Genomic DNA, 19,535 nt, shown 5'->3' with positions numbered 1-19,535 from the left:
ATTCTGTATAATGAATCTTAAAAGAAGATCACTGGGTCGGGAATGAGAAGGAAATGGGGTTCCTTGGGGGAGTATTTTCACTTTGAGTATCTTCTGCCTGCCCACAGAATCCCCAGCCTGGACCTTGATTCTACAGATGTTATCTGCTACGCAGTGATCTCACTCACTGGCCCTCCTTTAGTAAGTCATATTCAGGGAGGCTGGGGGCTTCCCACTACACACGGGCACACACACACACACACACACACACACACACACACACACACACACACGTGATGATGGACGTAGGTTGCTACTCAAGCAGTACAACCCTGAGTGATTGCACCACAGGGTGACTGTGAAGCCCCTCCAACAGTGTCTGCACTTTGCACTCTCAGGACTGTGGCTGGGAGTTCCCCGAATGAGTAAGAATTCCGCAGAAAGCCTCCTGTCTTCTGGACGCTGCTCCTTGTGGCCTGTCCACACCCTCCTACGCCTCCTCCAAGAGTTCAGGAGCAGACCAGCAAGCTTTTCCAATTTCACTTCCGAGCAACTGGACTTCGCTAAGAGGTAGAACCTCCACTTAGATTCAGGCATTCACTCACTCAAAATTTACTGAAGAGCAATTTTATGCAAATTATCAAAAGATAACTATTAAAAGTATGATAGAAGGGCTGGAAAGATGGCTCAACATTTAAGAGCACTGGCTGCTCTTGCAGAGGACCAGGTTCAGTTACCAGCACCCAACATGGCAGCTCACAACCATGTGTAACTCCAGTTCCAGGGGATCCAATGCCTGACCTCTTCTGGCCTCCATGAGCACAGCACACACATGGTGCACAGACATACATGCAGGCAAAATACTCATGCACATAAAGTAAAAATCAGGTTTCTTGAAGTATAGTTTTTTTTTGTTTTGTGACAAGATCTTACTATGTAGCTCTGGCTGTCCTGGGACTCACTCTGTAGACCAGCTTGGCCTCAGATTCACAGAGATCCACCTGCCTCTGCTTCCTGCGTGCTGGGATTAAAGGCGTGCGCCACTATGCCTCCAGTTTATATAGAGTAAAATCACCCGTTTAGGAGTTCAGTTCTGTTAGTTTACACTGTCATGTTAACCCTACCACAAGCAGAATAGACTAGCTGTCTTTACAACTCAGGCAACAGAACCCGTAGCCCTGAGATGCTAGGCAAGTGTTCTACCACTAAGCTAATTTCCAGATTAACTAGTCCTATATAGATTGAAATATCTTGACATCTAATCTAGGGGCCAGAAAATTTAATTTTTGTTTATTTCCATGGTATTCATTTTTCTCTGTAAGACAGTAATAGAAATGTACCTTAATGGTCTCATTGGGCCTTAAAAAATTATAGGAATGCAAAGTAAACACGCAGCAAAACAGAAGCAGACTGTTTGTTAACAGATGAAGAGGGGCCGGGCGGTGGTGGCGCACGCCTTTAATCCCAGCACTCGGGAGGCAGAGCCAGGTGGATCTCTGTGAGTTCGAGGCCAGCCTGGTCTACAGAGCGAGATCCAGGAAAGGCGCAAAGCTACACAGAGAAACCCTGTCTCAAAAAACCAAAAAAAAAAAAAAAAAAAAAAAAAAAACAGATGAAGAGGGACCTTAGGACAAGCTCTCAAACCAGGCATGACGCCACACACCTTCAATCCCAGCACTCAGGAAGCAGAGGCAGGCGGATCTCTGTGAGTTCCAGGACAGCCAAGGCTGTCACACAGAGAAAAACAAAACAAAATAAGGCTCTCAAAGGAACGCTTGAATCCTTCCTTACAGTGTCCCTGGTAAAGGGTCTCCAGGGTCTTCTGTAAGGGACCTTCATGGATCTCCCTGCCTCCTCAGTTGAGAGCCCACATGAACCGAACACACAGTTATCAGTGACTGTGCGGCTATGTACAATTACTGCTCTCCTTTGGGGCTTCCCTGGTGGGTCCATCACGGGACCACTGATCCTAAGCAACATTCACTGGTGCTGCTGAGTCTGAGCCAGTTAGCTTTGCTAAAGTCTCTGTCTACTTGTTTTGGGGGTGTGCAAACCTGCAGACCTCCCGGACCCATACTGAACCATTGCATGCTAGTCAATCACTCTACTACTGACTGGCCTGTCTCCCCCCCACCCCACCCCCAGTGTGGTGGTATTGTGTTCCCCACAATATTGTGTACCTTAATAAACTTATCTGGGGTCAGAGAACAGAAAAGCCACAAGATACTTAGGCTAGAAAATGTTAGCACACGCCTTTAATCCTAGCATTCCAGAGACAGAAATCCCTCTGGATCTCTGTGAGTTCAAGGCCGCATTGGAAACAGCCAGGCATGGTGACTCACACCTTTAATCCCAGAAAGCAGCCTTTAATCCCAGGGAGTGGTGGTAGAAAGCAGAAAGGCTTATGAGGCACGAGGACCAGAAACTAGAAGCATTTGCCTGGTTAAGCATTTGCCTAGTTAAGCATTTGGCTGGTTAAGTGTTCAGGACTTCTAGCAGCAGTTCAGCTGAGAGCCATTGGGATGAGGACACAGAAGCTTCCAGTCTGAGGAAACAGGACCAGCTGAGGAATTGGCAAGGTGAGATAGCTGTGGCTTGTTCTGTCTCTGATCTACCAGCATTGACCCCAATAACTGGCCTCAGGTTTGATTTTATTAATAAGAACTTTTAAGATTCATGCTACACCCCAGGTCCCAAGAGAACCTACATAGTGTCAGTGCCTGTTTTAAGATAACAGGTTCCAACATTGAGAGCCCATTTATATAATGTGACGGTGAATTTCTCTTTCCTCTGGTCCCTCTCCTCTCAGTGAATATGTCATTTTAACATTTATTTATTGTGGGAGGAACATGCATATCACAGTGTGTGTGTGTGTGTGTGTGTGTGTGTGTGTGTGTGTGTGTGTGTGTGTGTGAAACAATTTGCAGGACTCAATTCTCCCCTCCCACCATAAGGATTCCAAGAAATGATCACTCATATTGCTGGACTTTTACAGCAAGTGCCTCTAAGCAGAGTCATCTCACGGGCCCAAAAGTGATCTCTCTTAATCCCTCCCGATCTGAAGACTCTGAACTGAAACACAGAGCTGGTCTAGACAACACAGAGTGGACCCTGAATGAAAGCCTGCACTTTTCACACAGACTGTGGCTAAACTCACTTCTTGACCATATCTCTGGTGCCTTGCCCTAGACTCCCTGGGCGAGTTGTGATCTGTGTGGCTGGCTGCTGCATTCTTTCCCACTTGGCCCTTGCGTGATCAACCCTGGAAGACACAAAGGGCTAAAAATGTCCTCATTAGTGATTCACCCAGCGCTCCGATGTGGTCTTCCAGTGACGTATGTCGTAGCATCAAAGTGAGTTGCGTGTGCAATCTTAACTTGTCTCACTTCCCAATCAAATCAATGAGTTCACAGAATTCCCGCTCTGCAGTGAATAAGTGTCCATCGAGGGCCTGCTGTGCTCCAAGTATGTTACGTGCTCGGCCAAAGACGAACCACTTGCCTAGGACAGCACGCACATTACCAGTACAGAGGGTGGGGAGGGCTGTGCCACAAACTGAAATTTCCCATAGGATTCCATCAGTGTTGGGATCAGAACACATGGATCCTGTCATCCAACCGATCACTTACCTACTTATTTGTGCCCACATCCAACCCAGGTGTATCCTCTTGGCACACACGAGAGGCATGAGAAAGAATCCAGAAAAGGAGATATACTACGTCTGCAGGTCACTCTGAATGTAGGGTCTGAGATCCAAATGCTGCACAGATATTAGGCTCACGTGAATTATATTTAGAAACTGGCTGTCTCATACACCTCCCACACCCCCATCTTTAGCCTCCTCTGTGTACCCCCAAAACATTACATGAATGTCTTAATTACTTTTCTATTGCTCTGCTAAGACACCATGATCAAGGCAACTTAGAGAAGAAAGAGTTTATTGGAGGCTTATAGTTTCAGAGGCGTAGAGTCCACGACCATCGTGATGGGGAGCGTGGCGGCAAGCAGGCTGGCATGGCACTGGAGCGGTAGCTGAGAGCCTCCATCCTGGGAGATGTAAGAGCTAACTTAGGGAATAGCCAGGGTGTTTGAAAGTGGCACACCTCCCTAATTCTTCCCATACAGTCCTGCCAACTGGAGAACAAGCATTTGAATGTACGAGTCTAAGGTGACCGTTTTCATTCAAACCACCACAGCCAATTATTTGCCAGGAGACAAACATGACTGAATCGAAGGATACAGAGAGGAGAGCAGGCTGTGGTAGGGATGTAAATCTGTGTGCAGCAGCTAGGGCAGTGTAGAGGTCTGGCCGGCCCACAGGAGGCTCACGGAACGGGAGGGCTGCTTTGGGAAAATCACACTCCAGGTGAGAGGTAACAAAGGTCACCAAGTGGACCCTTGAGTGTGTATCTTGAACACTTTATTGTATTCATTCATTGTGTTCCTCGGGTTTGGATAGCTGTGATTTCCTTTACAGGTGACCAGGGTGGGTTTCATGTCACTGACTATGACTCCAAGAGCAAACCTTAAGGAAAGAGTTGTATTTACAGGAAATCCTCAGTCTTCCAGTCCAGAAAAACACACCTCCCCTCCTTGCCTCTTGCACAGACAACTCTTGCAGAGCCCAGAAAACAAGGTTCCTACCCAGAGTGTGACAACTGCCAATCTCTTGTTCATTGGTATGTAGCTCAGGTACAATACGTTTCCTTTACGTAGCCCAGGCTGGCCTGCGACTTCCTGCCTGGGAAGTGCAGTATAGGTAGGTTTGTGCCACTATGCCCTGCTTTGCCAATCATTGTAAAGGGCTCGATTTGAACCATGCATGCGTGTTGTGTGCCTTTGTGCGTGTGCGTGCCTTTGTGCGTGTGCGTGCGTGTCATTTGCGCTGGAAGGAGCCCCTGAGTAAGCGGCCCCCGGGGAAGAGGTGGCCTCTCTCAGCCTCCAGGGCTAGTGTGTGAACTCTTCCCGGCCCTGTTGTTTACTTCTCCAGAGTTTTTTGTTCTGCTGGGGGAAGCTGCGCCCGCGGCTCCTCAGATGTTATTTATCTTTTCCTGCGAGGGACTTGTGACAGTCCAGGGTGTTGTGTATCCTGTGTGATTGTTTATCGCCCAGCCCATGCCCTGGCCGGAGCAGCCTCTGGGTCGGCACTTCACGTCCCGAACACGCCGACTACGTGAGCGCCGAGGGCAGGGAGGTGACACTCTGGCCAAGGCCCTGACCTCGGGCGCCCAGGTGGGCCCGGGCCGGTGTGCGGGTGTGCGCACGCCCAGTCGCCTCCCAGCTCCATCACCTCCGGGCCCGCCGGCGCAGGGTACCCCGCCGGGCACGCACGGGACACTGGCGCTCTAGCACCTGTGTCTGGGCTGGGTGCTGTCCCATGTTGACTACGAGGCTGCTGGGTTCCGCACAGCGTCGGCAGCCAGGGGACTTGCTGAGTGGCTCTACACGGAGTGACCTGGAGACTGTTGTTTTTCCTTTTTTCTTTCCATTTCTATGCTCTTCTTTGCTGTTTTTCCAGTCTGTTCCCATCTTTGAGAGCCCACCAGAGGAGCACAAGCCTGCAAAAAGGGATGCATTGTGCCTTGACCAGCCTGAGCCTTGACCCTTGCGCGCGCGCGTGCGCGCGCGCACCCGCCTACCACCCCCCCCCCCAAGCTCGCGCACATGTACGGACATACACATGCACACACGTTCACAAGCATGCACATACACCTATCAAGACACTATATACATAGGCTCATCATGCACACACATACATGCCTGTAGAGACATCACACACAGGCCCATGCACACTCTTACACAGACACACATCACACATATTCTCACACACAGACTAATGCGTACTCTTCCACACAGACACACACTCCCATACACTGCCTGATGCACACACTCCACAGATACCTATCATTTCACACTACACACACTACACTACACACACACACACACACACACACACACACACACACACACACATACACACACACACACACACAAGCTAGCCCTGCAGGGAAGGATCAAACGCTCACCGTGGCCCCGGGTCTGTTTTCTCAGGCGCCCTTCCCCATCACACATTGTTAGCCGGACAATGGGCTCCTGTAGCAGTCTTATTGGCACCAGTCTTGTACGATGCAGGAAACAGCATTTCCTCTCGGCGTTGGAAAATTCACTTGGATGGTGCTTTTCCCTTTTTATTGAGAATGCTCACACACCCCGGGAAACGCGAGCTCCTGGAGAGGGGAAGGAGCAGCAGAGGTAGACATCCCGAGGGCTCCAGCAGCGTCCCGGCCCCTTCCCGCTCAGCGGGAGCCGCTGGCCTCTGCCAGAAGAGGAAGCCGGCTTGAAACAATGAGATGGGCCGGGTGTCTTAGCCGTGACCCTCCCACTGGGGCCATCGGAGACAGCCGTGCCAAGCCCCCCTGCCCCGGGCGACCAGGGCAGAAGCGAGCTCAGCGGGAGGGGCTCCCCGCTGCCCGGAGACCCCACCTCTGGGTATGGCAGTCTAGGCCAAGCAGCCCAGCCAAGGTCTTGGGAGGAACTTCCCAGGTGGTCCCTAGATTTACTAAACCACTGGTTAGCATCCCCTAATCCCAGGGCTGGAAGTGTGCTGAGCCTGGGGGAGGCTGGAGGTGGGGGGTTGGGTGGAGGAGGCACGTGTTCAATCCCATGAACAACTAGAAAGAAATGCCTCCTATCCCACTTAGGATTTCTGTTTTGACATTCGCTCCACCCTGCCTCAATTATGCAATAGTCCTGATTTCTTAGAATAGTGCTAGATTGAAAAATCTGAGCGGATGGCACTACACAGTAGGTGGTCTATCACAAAAAAAGGCACATTAAATGCATGAACACTCTTGCCTGTCCTGACTACCCCGGCTACCCCTGCACTATCTCGCTTTGTCCACAGTTAGAATACTGACACCCAAATGCTGAACCTACACAGAATGTATGTGTATTTATGACATTCATGTCTCTTTAGATGCACTGTGCACACATCTGCCTTCTACAATAAGTGGTAGTGTTTAAGAAATGCCAGAACTTCCTGGCTGTTCTCCTTGAGATGGGGAGAGAGCAAAGAGAGAGAGAGAGAGAGGATGGAAATTATATTTAAAATTTATTAGGACCCCAGTATAATTAATCTTCTGAATCTCATTACAAACTGCAAACATTGGTTGGAAATGAAGCTTTTAAATTTGCTTATTACATTTCTGTATTTGCAGTAGGGGTGGGGGAGGCAGCCTCACGCCACAGTGGGCATGTGGAGGCCAGAGGACGACTCGTGGGAGTCACTTCTCAGGCCTTCAAGCTCGATGGCCAGCCCCTTTACAAGCTGAAACCGTCTCACCTGCCTAGCAGTTCAGCCTTTTGAACATGCTGTTTCCCATCTCGCTTTTAGACTACTGATCTTATTCCTTTATATTTCCTTCTTTTTGATGCTGGGAATGAAACTCCAGGTCTCACTCTTGCTGGGCAATTTCTGTACCCCTGAGCTACATGCCTAGCACAACCGTCCAGTTTAGAGTCTATCATGTGCCTAAATGATGTAAGGTCATAAGTCAGTTGCTAAGCCTCAAGTTTAAACCTTCACCTTTTTCCCTGACTACACCAAGTCTGAACCCTGCTCTCCCCCAGCTGTGAGAGCCAGTGGACTGTCAGACAATGTGGCCTCATTTAAATCCTCCGAGGAGGCACTTAGAGAGCCCTCTGTCACCCTCTGTGACACGTCACTTGACCTCTGATGGCTTTGTTTAGGTGTTTCTCCAACCGTGCAGGTCTACAGAGGAGCTCCATGGGGCGGGCACGAAAACCTCAGCTGTTCTCTGCTTCTTCAATGAACATGTGAATGACTAAATGATGTTTTGCCATGGTATTTATAAGCCTAGGGAAAAGAAGATTGTAACTTGTGGACTGTAGGAATACACTTGGAAAACTTTTAATATCCACAAAGGTGAACAGCCAGGGCTATACAGAGAAAGACACGCTTGAAAAACTCAACAAACAAAGACAAAGGCATGCCTCACCCCCAACCATGAAGTAGGCTTAGAAGCCTTTGTTACAGAGTCCCCCTTCTTTGAAGAGTTCCCCTAAGCACTTTTGGAAAATCTCTGCTGCCCCTAAGAGTTAAGAGTCCTACTGTCTTTTAGACACACTATGCAGCTCTGAAGTGAACCCGTTGTAGCATTTACAGTTAGTTGGTTTGTTTTAAATACTTTTTTTAGATGTATGAGTGTTTGCCAGCATGTGCGTCTGTACATGCCACCATGTGCATGCCTGGTGCCTGAGAAGGTCAGAAGAGGGCATCAGATCCACTGGAACTGGAGTCATGCTTATGAGCTGCCATGTGGATGCTGGGAACCAAACCTGGGTCTTCTCCAAGAACAGCAAGCTCTCTTAATCATGAGCCATCTCTATAGCCCCACATTCACAGTTTTACATATGATCCAACAAGACATGATCCTTAGCTGGACGTGGTGGCACATGCCTATAATTGCAGAATTCGGGAGGCAGAAGTGGATCTCTGTGAGTCTGAGGCCAGCCTGGTCTACAAAGTGAGTTCTGGGCCAAAGTGTCTGCTACTAGAGGTGTTTTGTATTTCAGGTCCCGATGCTCTGGATAATTTTGTGAATAGCTGCCTCCGAAGAATGGTTCACACACACACACAGTGCAGGATACTACCCCAAGCCTGTAAAGTTGGGGGACATTCAAGAGTGAACATTCGCTGCCATCAATCCTTAACTGTTTGCTCTGAACTAGGTATGAATTAACAGGAAAAGAAAACTCAGCGAAGACCCCCGCTAAGAGCTGGGCAGGAATAAAGGAAGGTTCGAACCCATCATGTTCTTCATCGGTACCTGGTAGCCCAACTCCCAAGTCTCTACCTGTCCCTGCACCCCGGTGGCATTTCCACCTCACATGATAGCTGCTTGCCGAAGAGTGTTTCCCACGGTCTTCTCTCTCACCAAAGTATTAGCCGGGATTTCAGCGGAGCACGTCAGGGGCTCGTGGCTTCCTGGGGCATCGTTGGTAACTTTCCGCGTGGGTTTCCTGTGGCAAGCTGATGCTGGGTGGCTGAATGTCATCACTTCTTCCGGTGTTGGCTTAGCCCACTTAGCTGGCTATTGGTGAATTATTTTCTTCTTGCTCTCTTGCAACCATCAGCAAAGCTGTTCCTCATCTCCAACCGGAAGAAGTAAGTCTGTAATGAACTAGATCAACCTCAGGACTTGGCAACAAAATAACCTTGGAACCCGGGGGTTCTCGTTCTCTGCCCACCGCCCCTCCCCCTCTCTGTTCCCGGGTGGTGGATCTGGCCGACTTCCTGCCTACAGCTTGTCTCCCAAGATTGTTGTCAGGTCTCTGTTCCTAGAACCCATCCTTCAGCTGGGGCAGGGTTGCCAGCTTAGTCAGAACCTCTTGCTCCATACTTTCTTATGAAATCTGTCCACCCGGATCCTCACTGTCCCGTTCTGCCCACGTTGTCTGTCACCAAACCTTCAGCTCAGGTTCCTGTTCTCATTGTTGATGAGTTTCCAGGGCTCGCACCAACGGTCATGATCTCCCGGGGACGCCTCTGCAGCGTGAGCATCCTCAACAGGGGTTTCCCCAAGCCCCGAAGCTGCCCTGTGGCTGGGGCTTCCTTCCTCAACTGAAGCTTGCTCTCAGCCTCTCACGACAAGTTCAAAACCTTCCTGAGACAAATCTAAACGAAAATAAAGTTAAAGGCTCATTGATGAATGCCTTGAAAAATAGTAACGTGAGTCACATGACCTGAAAGACTAGCCAAGTGGGCGATGACCTTGCAGGTTCACGATTACTTGGTTTCTTCCTGTGTGTCCTGCTCACGATTTAATGGGCACATTTTAACCAGGTGAGTTACTGTAGCATTTTTGATTGAAAGAGTCAATTAATTTATTCTTATCCATTTATTTTTGCGGTGGTGGAGACTAAATCTGGGCTTTGGGCGTGCTGGCTAGGTGAGCGCGATACCATTGAACTACCCACCTTCGATTTGTATTTTATTCTTAAAATTGCATTTCTTATCACTGTGTGAATATGAGGTGTGAGGACATTCATGCAGAAGCCAGGGGACAGCTTCGGGTGGGGGTGGGGGGTCAGCTTTCACTTTTCACCTTGCTGTTGAGGGTTAAGAACTAAAGTCATCAGACTTTATCTGCTGAGCTATCTCACCAGCCCCACCTTGGTTTTTTTAATTAATTAATTAATTAGTTTGTTTGTTTTTCCCTATTATCAGCTTGATACAGTCCAAATTCTCCACCTTAGGTTTTTTTTAAATGGCTAAATTCATCCCAAGACTCAGTAAGTCCAAGAGATAGTTTACCTATAAGTGAATAAATGATGCATATAAGACATGAGACTGTTTAGTAGGTTTTGTCTTGGGTGTTTGCTTTTTATGATGGGATCTTAATATGTAGACGAGGCTGGCCTATAACTAACTCTTCATCCTCCTGCCTCAATCTCCAGAGTGCTAGAGTTACAGTAGTACCTCACCATCTCTGGCTCAAGATGAAATCGTTAATACGGGAACTCTTCATGAAGTATGTATTTAAAATCTGAAACCTGGCAATGGCAGGATAGCTCAATGGCAGAAGTCGGGCAGACCACACAGGTCCGGAGACCTGAGTTCAACCCCCTGAAGCCATGGAAACAGGAGAAAACCAACTCCACAGTGTGGTCCCCTGACCTCCACAAGTGCACCGTGACACATACATGCAATAATAATAATAATGAATTTAAATAAATAAAACCTTTTAAACCTGAATATTAAAGAGCAATACATTGACCTGCTGGCAATACTTAAACATTTTCATTATTTTTTTCTTTTTTTAAAAATTGTTTGTATACGTATCTGGCACGTACATGTGTGTGCAGGGCCTGAGAAGGTCAGAAGAAGGTGTCAGAGTTCCAGGTGGTTGTGAACCACTCAACATGGGTGCTGGGAACTGAACTCAGGTCCTCCGCTAGAGCATTGTGAGCTCCTAACCACTGAGCCATCTCTCCAGCCCCGTTAAGTTTTCATTTCTAAAAGGTCCTACCCTACCCTGAGTAACTTAGAATCTGGAAGCTATTTTAAACGTATTTTATTACATGGCTATGATTTAATTAAGTAAGACATCCAGATGAAATGTAGAGTGCTGGGTTGCAGCTGGAGGGCTAGCCTTGTACCTTCAGCGTTTCATCCACAGCATCGGGGTAGGGGGTGGGGCTGGAGAATACACTAAACATAATAAAAAAACAACAGCTTTAACAAGAACAGATTAAATACAATCCAGGAGGGGCATGTAAAGATACCTGTAATCCCAGAACTCAGGAAGCTGAGGCAGGAGGATCACAGGTTTGAGGCCAGCCTGAGTTTCATGATCAGGCCCTGGCTCTGAATCGGGTTGGTCATCAACCTCCAGCAGTCAGTCTTGCTCCCCACATATATCCGCAGATTGCAAACACCTTGCCAACTTCCCCCACGCCTTTCTGTTTTCTCTCTGCACCTCGTCTCCTGCAGCCTCCTCTAAGTCTTGGTCCATCCCAACAGAAGGCTGCCAGCCTCTGGAGAGGGAGCCTTTCCTCACTGAAACACACTGGGCTGGGGATTTGGCTCAGTGAAAGAACATTTGCTTAGGATGTGGGAGGCTGTGGGCTCAGTCCGGAGCGCAGCAAACAAACAAAACCACCTTCCTTCCCTGTCTCTCTCTTCCTTCTTTGTCCCCTCCCGTCTTAGTCACCATACGTTGGGTGGCTAAAACAACAGCATCCATTGCCCACAGTTCTAGAAGCTACAAGTTCAGGGTACAGGCATGGTCTGGTTCAGGTAAGGGCACACATTCTGGTTTCTTCTGATGTCACTAATCCCGTTGATTAGGGCTTGACCCTCACGACCTAATGACCTTCCAAATGCTTCATTTCTAAATAATGCCACACTCAGACTAGGGTTATAGTACATGCATTTGGGGGTCACACAAGTGTTCACTCCACTGCACATCCTGAGGGTGAACACACAGCCTCAACAGGGATGCACACTTGTTCCCTTGCCACTCAGAAGATGCCACACTTTGGCTACTGTCCTAGTTGGCTTTCTGTTCCTGTGATGAATACCATGACTGTTGGAATTCCTGACCACTCCCCCAGCTACATGACCGCACATGTGCAGTTCAGTAGCCAAGCAAGGGGCCTTAACGTCCTACATCATATGTAATTCGTGTGCTGAGTGATCACACAATCTGTGCGCATGTGTGGCTTAGCTCTGCTGTGGATATCGCTCTGTATGCTGTGAATGTGTTGCTCTGATTGGTTGATAAATAAAAAGCTGATTGGCCAGTAGCCAGGCAGAAGTATAGGTGGGATAAGCAGACAAGGAGAATTCTGGGAAGAGGAAGGCTGAGTCAGGAGATGCCAGCCCACCATCCAGGGAACAGCATGTAATGGCACACAGGTAAAGCCACAGAACACGTGGTGACATATAGATTAACAAAAATGGACTGAGTTTAAGTGTAAGAGCTAGTCAGTAGTAAGCCTGAGCTAATGGCTGAGCAGTTTGAATTAATATAAGCCTCTGTGTGTTTACTTGGGTCTGAGCAGCTGCGGACTGGGTGGGACACAGGAAAACTTCCAGTTACATAGCTCTGTAAGCCCATATGCGCATGTGCTGGGGAATCCATAAGAAGCAGGACACAGACTCCTCCCCCTCCTCCTTCCCCCCTTCACCAAGCATAGGTCTCCCACAGGCCTTGTCACACTCTCTTCTGTCCCTCCCTTCTCCTAATAAAACTCTGATAGTGGGTTTTGTCATATGCCTCCTGGCCTTTCTCGCTCAGTAACAGCACCGCTGCATTAAAACCACCAATGACCAAAGGCAGCTTGGGGGAGAGGGTTTGTTTTAGCTAACATTTCCAAGTCTTAGTCCATCATCAATGGATGTCAGGGCAGGAACTCAGGACAGGAACCTGGAGGCAGAAACTGATGCAGAAGGTGTGAAGGGATGCTGCTTTCTGTCTTGCTCTCCAGAGCCTGCTCAGTTGGAAAATTGTCTTCAAACAGGTACATGGGATCTAAGACTGAAAACTTCTGAAGGTTGATCACAAAAAACCCAAACTATACCATTCCTTCTCCACTTTTTTTAAAAATCTGTCTTCTAGCATTTTGTTTGTTTGTTTTAGATAGAATCTCACTATGCAGCTCAGGCTAGCCTCAGCTCATAATTCTCTTGCTTTGTCCTACCAAATGCTAGGATTACAGGTGTGTGCCACCCTGCCTGGCTCTCTGCCACCTTAAGCAACAAATCTGCCCTAATTCTGTGGTTGGCAAGAACCATTCAGGCCTACCCTACCCAAGGAACTGAAACTTCTTTTAAGTTCTTCTGACTCTGTAGATGAAGACATGAAAGCAAACACAGGAACTGATCATATGAACTGAAGAAGAGAAGAAAATCCCTAAGAAGGGGATTGTCGGGGGGGCTAGGAAGCCCTTAAGTGAAGATGCTTAATGAAGATATGTTACTGTGTTCCTGAAAAGTCGACAGCAAGTGTCCTCAGCACCATGAAGTGATATTCAAACTTAGAATACGGTGTGTGTGTGTGTGTGTGTGTGTGTGTGTGTGTGTGTGTGTGTGCCAGCCAGGTCTATTATTGTGAAATATGCACATACTTCACAATATCAAGTATGCCACAAACACACACTGATTTTATTTGTCATTTAGAAACAGAAGGAAAAGGGGCTTAAGAAGTCTCCTAAGACGTGTGAGAAGGGGGCTGGAGAGATGGCTCAGCAGTTGAGAGCCCCGTCTGCTCTTGCAGAGGACCCGGATTCAATTCCCAGCACCTACATGGCAGCTCACAACTGTCTGTAACTCCAGTTCCAGCGGATCTGACACCCTCACACCAATGCACATAAAATAAAGTTAAATAAAGTAAAAGAAAAGTGAAAAGGATCACAGATCCCAACTGTTTGAGAGTTTCAGTACGTGCAGCCTGCAAACAGGGAAACCTTGTCTGTGATAGACGGTGCGCTCTTAACTAGGATTACTCAGCACTGTGAGGCTAGCCTCCTCCTCTTTCCAGCTGCGTGACTTTCCTCATGTCTTGCAGGTTGTTTGTTTGTTTAAGCAGATAATGAAAATTCGTAACTTTCTATCTTTCAGTAGAAATATTGAATTGAGCCGGGCGGTGGTGGCACAGGCCTTTAATCCCAGCACTCGGGAGGCAGAGCCAGGCAGATCTCTGTAAGTTCGATGCCAGCCTGGTCTACAGAGCGAGATCCAGGACAGGAACCAAAACTACACTGAGAAACCCTGTCTCAAAAAAACCAAAAAAAAAAAAAAGAAAGAAAGAGAGAGAGAGAGAGAGAGAGAGAGAGAGAGAGAGAGAGAGAGAGAGAGAGAAGAAGCAATATTGAATTGCGCTTCTTTGACAAATACTGGGAAATACTGAACAGGAACAGGCCTTTGACTGTTCTGAATCCTTAAACAATAGTAGGGGGCCAGAGAGGTGTCTCAATGGGTGAAGCTGCTTGCTGCCGGACAATGCCAGCCCAGTGAACAGAGTTCCATCCCCAGAACCCACATAAAAGTAGGAGAGGATTATTGCCACAGAGTTGTCCTCTGACCTCCACACACACACACACGCTGTGACGGCCGCTCTCTCGACACACATCAGGTACACAGACAGTGTTAACAACTCAGTGACTTTCTTTCTATGAGCGTTAGTGCTTCGCCTGCAGGTTTGTCTGTGTGAGGACGTCGGATCCCCTGAAACTGGAGTTACAGGTAATCGTGAGCTGCCATGTGCGTGCTGAGCATTGAACCCAGGTCCTCTGGAAGAGCAGCCAGTGCTCTTAACCACTGAACCATCTCTCCAGCCCCTATTAATAACTTTTTAACTTAAAAATAGTGGTAAGTCGCCGGGCGGTGGTGGCGCACGCCTTTAATCCCAGCACTCGGGAGGCAGAGCCAGGCGGATCTCTGTGAGTTCGAGGCCAGCCTGGACTACCAAGTGAGTTCCAGGAAAGGCGCAAAGCTACACAGAGAAACCCTGTCTCGAAAAACCAAAAAAAAAAAAAATAGTGGTAAGTCAAGACTGCAATATCTTCTCACAATCGTTGATCAAGAACCTGAAGGTCAGGGCCTGGAGAGACGGCTCCGCAGTTAAGAGCACTGGCTGCTCTTCCAAAGAACCCGAGTTGGCAGCTCACAACTGTCTGTAATCTTCCTGCCTCAGCTTCTCAAGTACTCTACGCCCAGGTCATTAACAGTGTGTATGTATGTGCTCAGATGTGCGTGTGTCTTCAGGTGTGCTTGAGGCACATGCAGAGGCCAGAGGCTGATGTTGAGATGTAGTCCTCCATTGCTCTCCACCTTCTCACACTGAACCAGTTGGGTGGCTAGCAAGCCCTGAGCATATGCCTGTATCTGCCCTTCAACATGGGATAGCAGGTGTGTGCTGGGCACTCCGGGCTTTTACATGGATGCTGGGAACCCAAACTCAAGTTCTCGTGCTTGACAACAAGGATCTTACCTGCTGAGCCATCTCTCCAGCCCCTTTAACCTCTTTCGACGTCAAAATGCATTTGACAGGACGTCTGCAGAGCCTTTCAAAGCCGGGCTCTGACGCTACGGTCGCACAGAGCATCAGTGTGGATGGGGTACGCTGGACTAGAGAGGCTTGTCCTGCTTCAGCTCCCATCACAGAGGACCCTGCTCAGAGGGGATTGGTCCGCAGAAATGTTCACTGATGGCCCCAGCACCCTGCGGCTCTCCTCTCCACATCACACCACTGTTCATTTACACTGGGACTTACAGAGCCTTCAAGGTCACGCTTCCTCCTTGTTTCAGCTTGATCACGATCGAAATGCTGAGACAGGGAATGATTTGAGCATCTCAATGGCGTGCGCTCAGAGACAGATGGATGGCTCTCCGGGTACTGTCTTGCCAGACTAATCTTAGTCGTTACATCTTCCACCTTTACATGTCATGGTGAGATGTGATCAGAAAAAAGGTTTGCATCAGACCAATCCTAGTCTCCCCAGCCTCATGGATCTGAATCATGGTCCACACGATTGTCTCTAGCCTGAGGTGTCTACATTCCCTCAGTCCACTGTCAGGGCCAACACAGCTAGCTGGCTGGCTACTGCTAGTCTTTCTATGCCAGACTGGCTATTGGATTTATAAAGCCCCTTTTGGAAATCCATTAGGCATTTCAGCATGGTGACTGCTGCATGTGAAATTCAGAATGGATTCTGAGCTGGACCCTGGAGTGAGTGACAGCGTGTACAGCCAGCCTAGGTTCGGCTCTTCAGGCCTTGAAGGTTCTCCTGGTCTACTCAGGCTACTGTAATAAAAGGCCTTAGGGAGGAACCTCATAAATAGCAAAGAGTTATTTCTTCTAATTCTGAAAGCTGGGAAATCCAAGATCAAGGCTTTAGTCAACTCAGTGACTTCCATGTGTCCTCAAGGACCCACCTCTTCTTAAAAGAATTTTGTAGCTAGAGTTTTCCTGCCTGGCCCACAGTCAGGACAAATCTCTGTCACCCGCCAGTCCCGCAGCATCTCAGACCCAACCAAGTAATAGAGCTGGGAAGTGGAAGGCTGAGTCGGGGAGACACCGCCAGCCGCCATGATGAGAAATAGCATGTAAAGATGCCGGTAAGCCATGAGCCATGTGGCAAGGTATAGATTAATGAAAATGGATTAATTTAAGCTGTAAGAACAGTTAGCAAGAAGCCTGCCACGGCCACACAGTTTGTAACCAATATAAGTCTCTGTGTTTATTTGGTTGGGTCTGAGTAGCTGTGGGACTGGCAGGTGTCAGAGATTTGTCCTGACTGTGGGCCAGGCAGGAAAACTCCAGCTACAGAATTTTTCTTTCTTAGTTCTTTGAGAATTTCATACAATGTGTTCTGATCATATTCACCCCTGTTCTCTCAGTTTTCCCGAGCTCCACCCCTTCCCTACTCGTCTTTGTTATATCCTCACCTCCTGCCCCACCCCATGCCCCTTCTCCCCCACTAGTCTTGGATGCCAGGGAAGGGGGTGGGTTACACTCCTGAAACTGCCTCTTCCTCTCCTAGTTCTCATCATCTGTCAATATCACCCTGACTCAGGGTGGGACTTCCTGCCCACCTCCCCTCTCTATGCTGGGATTTTGTCTGGCTCGAGCTTGCCCAGGCCTCAGGCAGCCTGTCACAACAGCTGTGCAGATCACCTGACGTGCACTGCCCTGCCGTGTGCAGATCACCGGCCACTGCCCCTGGCCACTTACTTCACTCCATCTTCAGCAAAGATCGCTGAGCCTCGGGTGTGTGTGTGTGTGTGTGTGTGTGTGTGTGTGTGTGTGTGTGTGAGAGAGAGAGAGAGAGAGAGAGAGACAGAGAGACAGAGAGACAGAGAGACAGAGAGACAGAGACAGAGACAGAGACAGAGAGACAGAGAGCTGCTTCTTAGAAGTATCACACTAAGTATTTGATGTCGACATAGGAATTTCAGCATGGAAGAGACTTATCATGGTGAGGACATTTCTAGTTTTTAAAGTATGGTCTTTACAATGATAAGACTGTATGTTCTTCAAATTTCAAATATAGCCAAGTATGGTGGGTCACACCTGTAATCCTGGCATTCAGAAGATTGAGACAAGAGCATTGCAAATTTGAAGCCAACCTGGACTACTTTGTCTCAAATAAATGAATACATTTTTTTTAAAAAGTTCTATTGTGTTTTCTAGTGTTTTGACTTTCCACATAAAATGATTCATTGTCTTTTCTTTTTTTAAAAAAAAACAGAGTTTCCTGTTCTCTTACAATGAAATTATCTTTAAGTTATTTCTATTTTTCTGTGTCCCTCAAAAGACATGTGGATATCGAATTAAACACAGTGGCTCTGAGAGATGAAGAACCTTATCATGATCAGGGTTTAAGACAGTACACACAGTGTGATCGCAATGTGAAAATGTGATTATTCTTTCTTTGACTGACTAATATTTCATTAAGAATTTCTGAGTCTAAGCTGGGTGGTGGTGGCGCACACCTTTAATCCCAGCACTCAGGAGGCAGAAGTAGGTGGGTCTCTGTGAGTTCAAGGCCAACTTGGTCTACAGAGCAAGATCCAGGACAGCCAAAGCTACACAGAAAAACCCTGTCTCAAAAAGAAAAAAAAAAAATTTCTGAGTCTGGGATTTGAGTATGCAGGGCCTCCAAGCCATGGGGATCAGTGGTAGAGGATTAGTTAAGCAAAGTGCAGAAGATATGCCCCATGTTACTAAGGTCAATAACAGCACTGATTCAGGGCATATTTTGTTTCGGGCATGTTCTTCTGAATGCTTCCTTTATGTATTATCACAACCTCAAGGTTCTATTATCTTGGTTAGGAGAGTAAGGGTTCTATAGAAGTCAGGCACTTCACTCTAGGTCATAGAACCTATAGGAGGCAAGGCCAAGATTCGAACCCCCGGCAGACTGGCCCTTTGAAGTTGTGTAAACACCCACTTTACTAGAAAAGCTTTCTGGATGCGCAGTACCCAGAGTCCAAAGGTGGCAGTCTGGACTGAGCGGCTTGGAGCTGACGGGGGTACACAGAGGCCCGCCTTCCTCTCGCTGGCGCTCTGGTGGAGCAGGTTAAGCACCACAGGCAAGGGGCGTGCGGTGGCGGACGCCTGAGCCAAAGGCCTGGGAAGGTCGTGTCAATTCACTTTCTGAGTTAGGTGTGACTGTGGACCAAACAGGTCAGCTCCCTTCATGCTTCCTTAAAGCAAGATCAGTGAATTGGAGGGCAGGCATGTCACAGGTCCACTTTGGCACTAAGATGTTATGGATCTATGAGCCATCACCACCCATCCGATTTCTGTAGTTTCTTTTTTTTTTTTTTTTTTTTTTTGGTTTTTCGAGACAGGGTTTCTCTGTGTAGCTTTGCGCCTTTCCTGGTACTCGCTTTGGAGACCAGGCTGGCCTCGAACTCACAGAGATCCGCCTGGCTCTGCCTCCCGAGTGTAGTTTCTTTTCTAATCACAGGGCCTTCTATTCTTCCTAAGTTCTAGAAAGGGAAAAAAAAAAAAAAAAAAAAAGGCCATTTGCCTCACAATATCTTAGATTGGCCAGTTGTGGTGGCATAGCCTTGTGATCCTAGGACCTGAGAGCCTTGAGCAGAAGTCTGGTGAGTTATATCTCAAAAACAGGCCAAGTATATCTCAAGTATATCAAGTACACTTACTAACAAATCCTAATTTTTTTGGGTATTTTTTTTTTTTTTATGTGTGTGGGTGTTTTGCCTGCATGCATGTCTGTACAGCATGTGTGTGCATCTTGCCTGCAAAAGACAGAGGAGGGCATTGGCTCCCCTGGAACTAGAGCTACAGACAGTTTTGAGCTGCCATGTGGGTGCTGGGGGCTGAACTCAGGTCCGGTGGAAGAGCAACAAGTGTTCTTAACTGCTGAGCCATTTCTCCAGGCCCTAACCCACCAGTCTTCTGCTCAAGGCTCTCAGGTCCTAGGATCACAAGGCTATGCCATCACAACTGGCCAATCTAAAATATTGTGAGGCAGTTGGCCAATTTTTTCCTTTCTAG

At 47.9% G+C, this 19,535-nt stretch overlaps 1 long non-coding RNA gene across 1 annotated transcript; it reads right to left on the bottom strand.

The window, feature by feature from the left end:
* Positions 1 to 3,900: 3,900 nt before the first annotated feature.
* On the bottom strand, positions 3,901 to 6,631 carry LOC128120651 (uncharacterized). The gene is made up of 2 exons (XR_008221921.1): positions 6,006 to 6,631; positions 3,901 to 5,537 (listed from the first exon to the last, which is right to left on the bottom strand). It is a non-coding gene; the product is annotated as an uncharacterized LOC128120651 (long non-coding RNA).
* Between the last annotated feature and the right edge of the window lie 12,904 nt (positions 6,632 to 19,535).

This window comes from Peromyscus californicus, unplaced genomic scaffold, assembly GCF_007827085.1.
Source record: "Peromyscus californicus insignis strain IS unplaced genomic scaffold, ASM782708v3 Scaffold_2__1_contigs__length_46816999, whole genome shotgun sequence".
NCBI classification, from domain to species: domain Eukaryota; kingdom Metazoa; phylum Chordata; class Mammalia; order Rodentia; family Cricetidae; genus Peromyscus; species Peromyscus californicus.
Note: the sequence above shows the minus strand (reverse complement) of the source record. Positions and strands in the feature narration are given on the sequence as shown.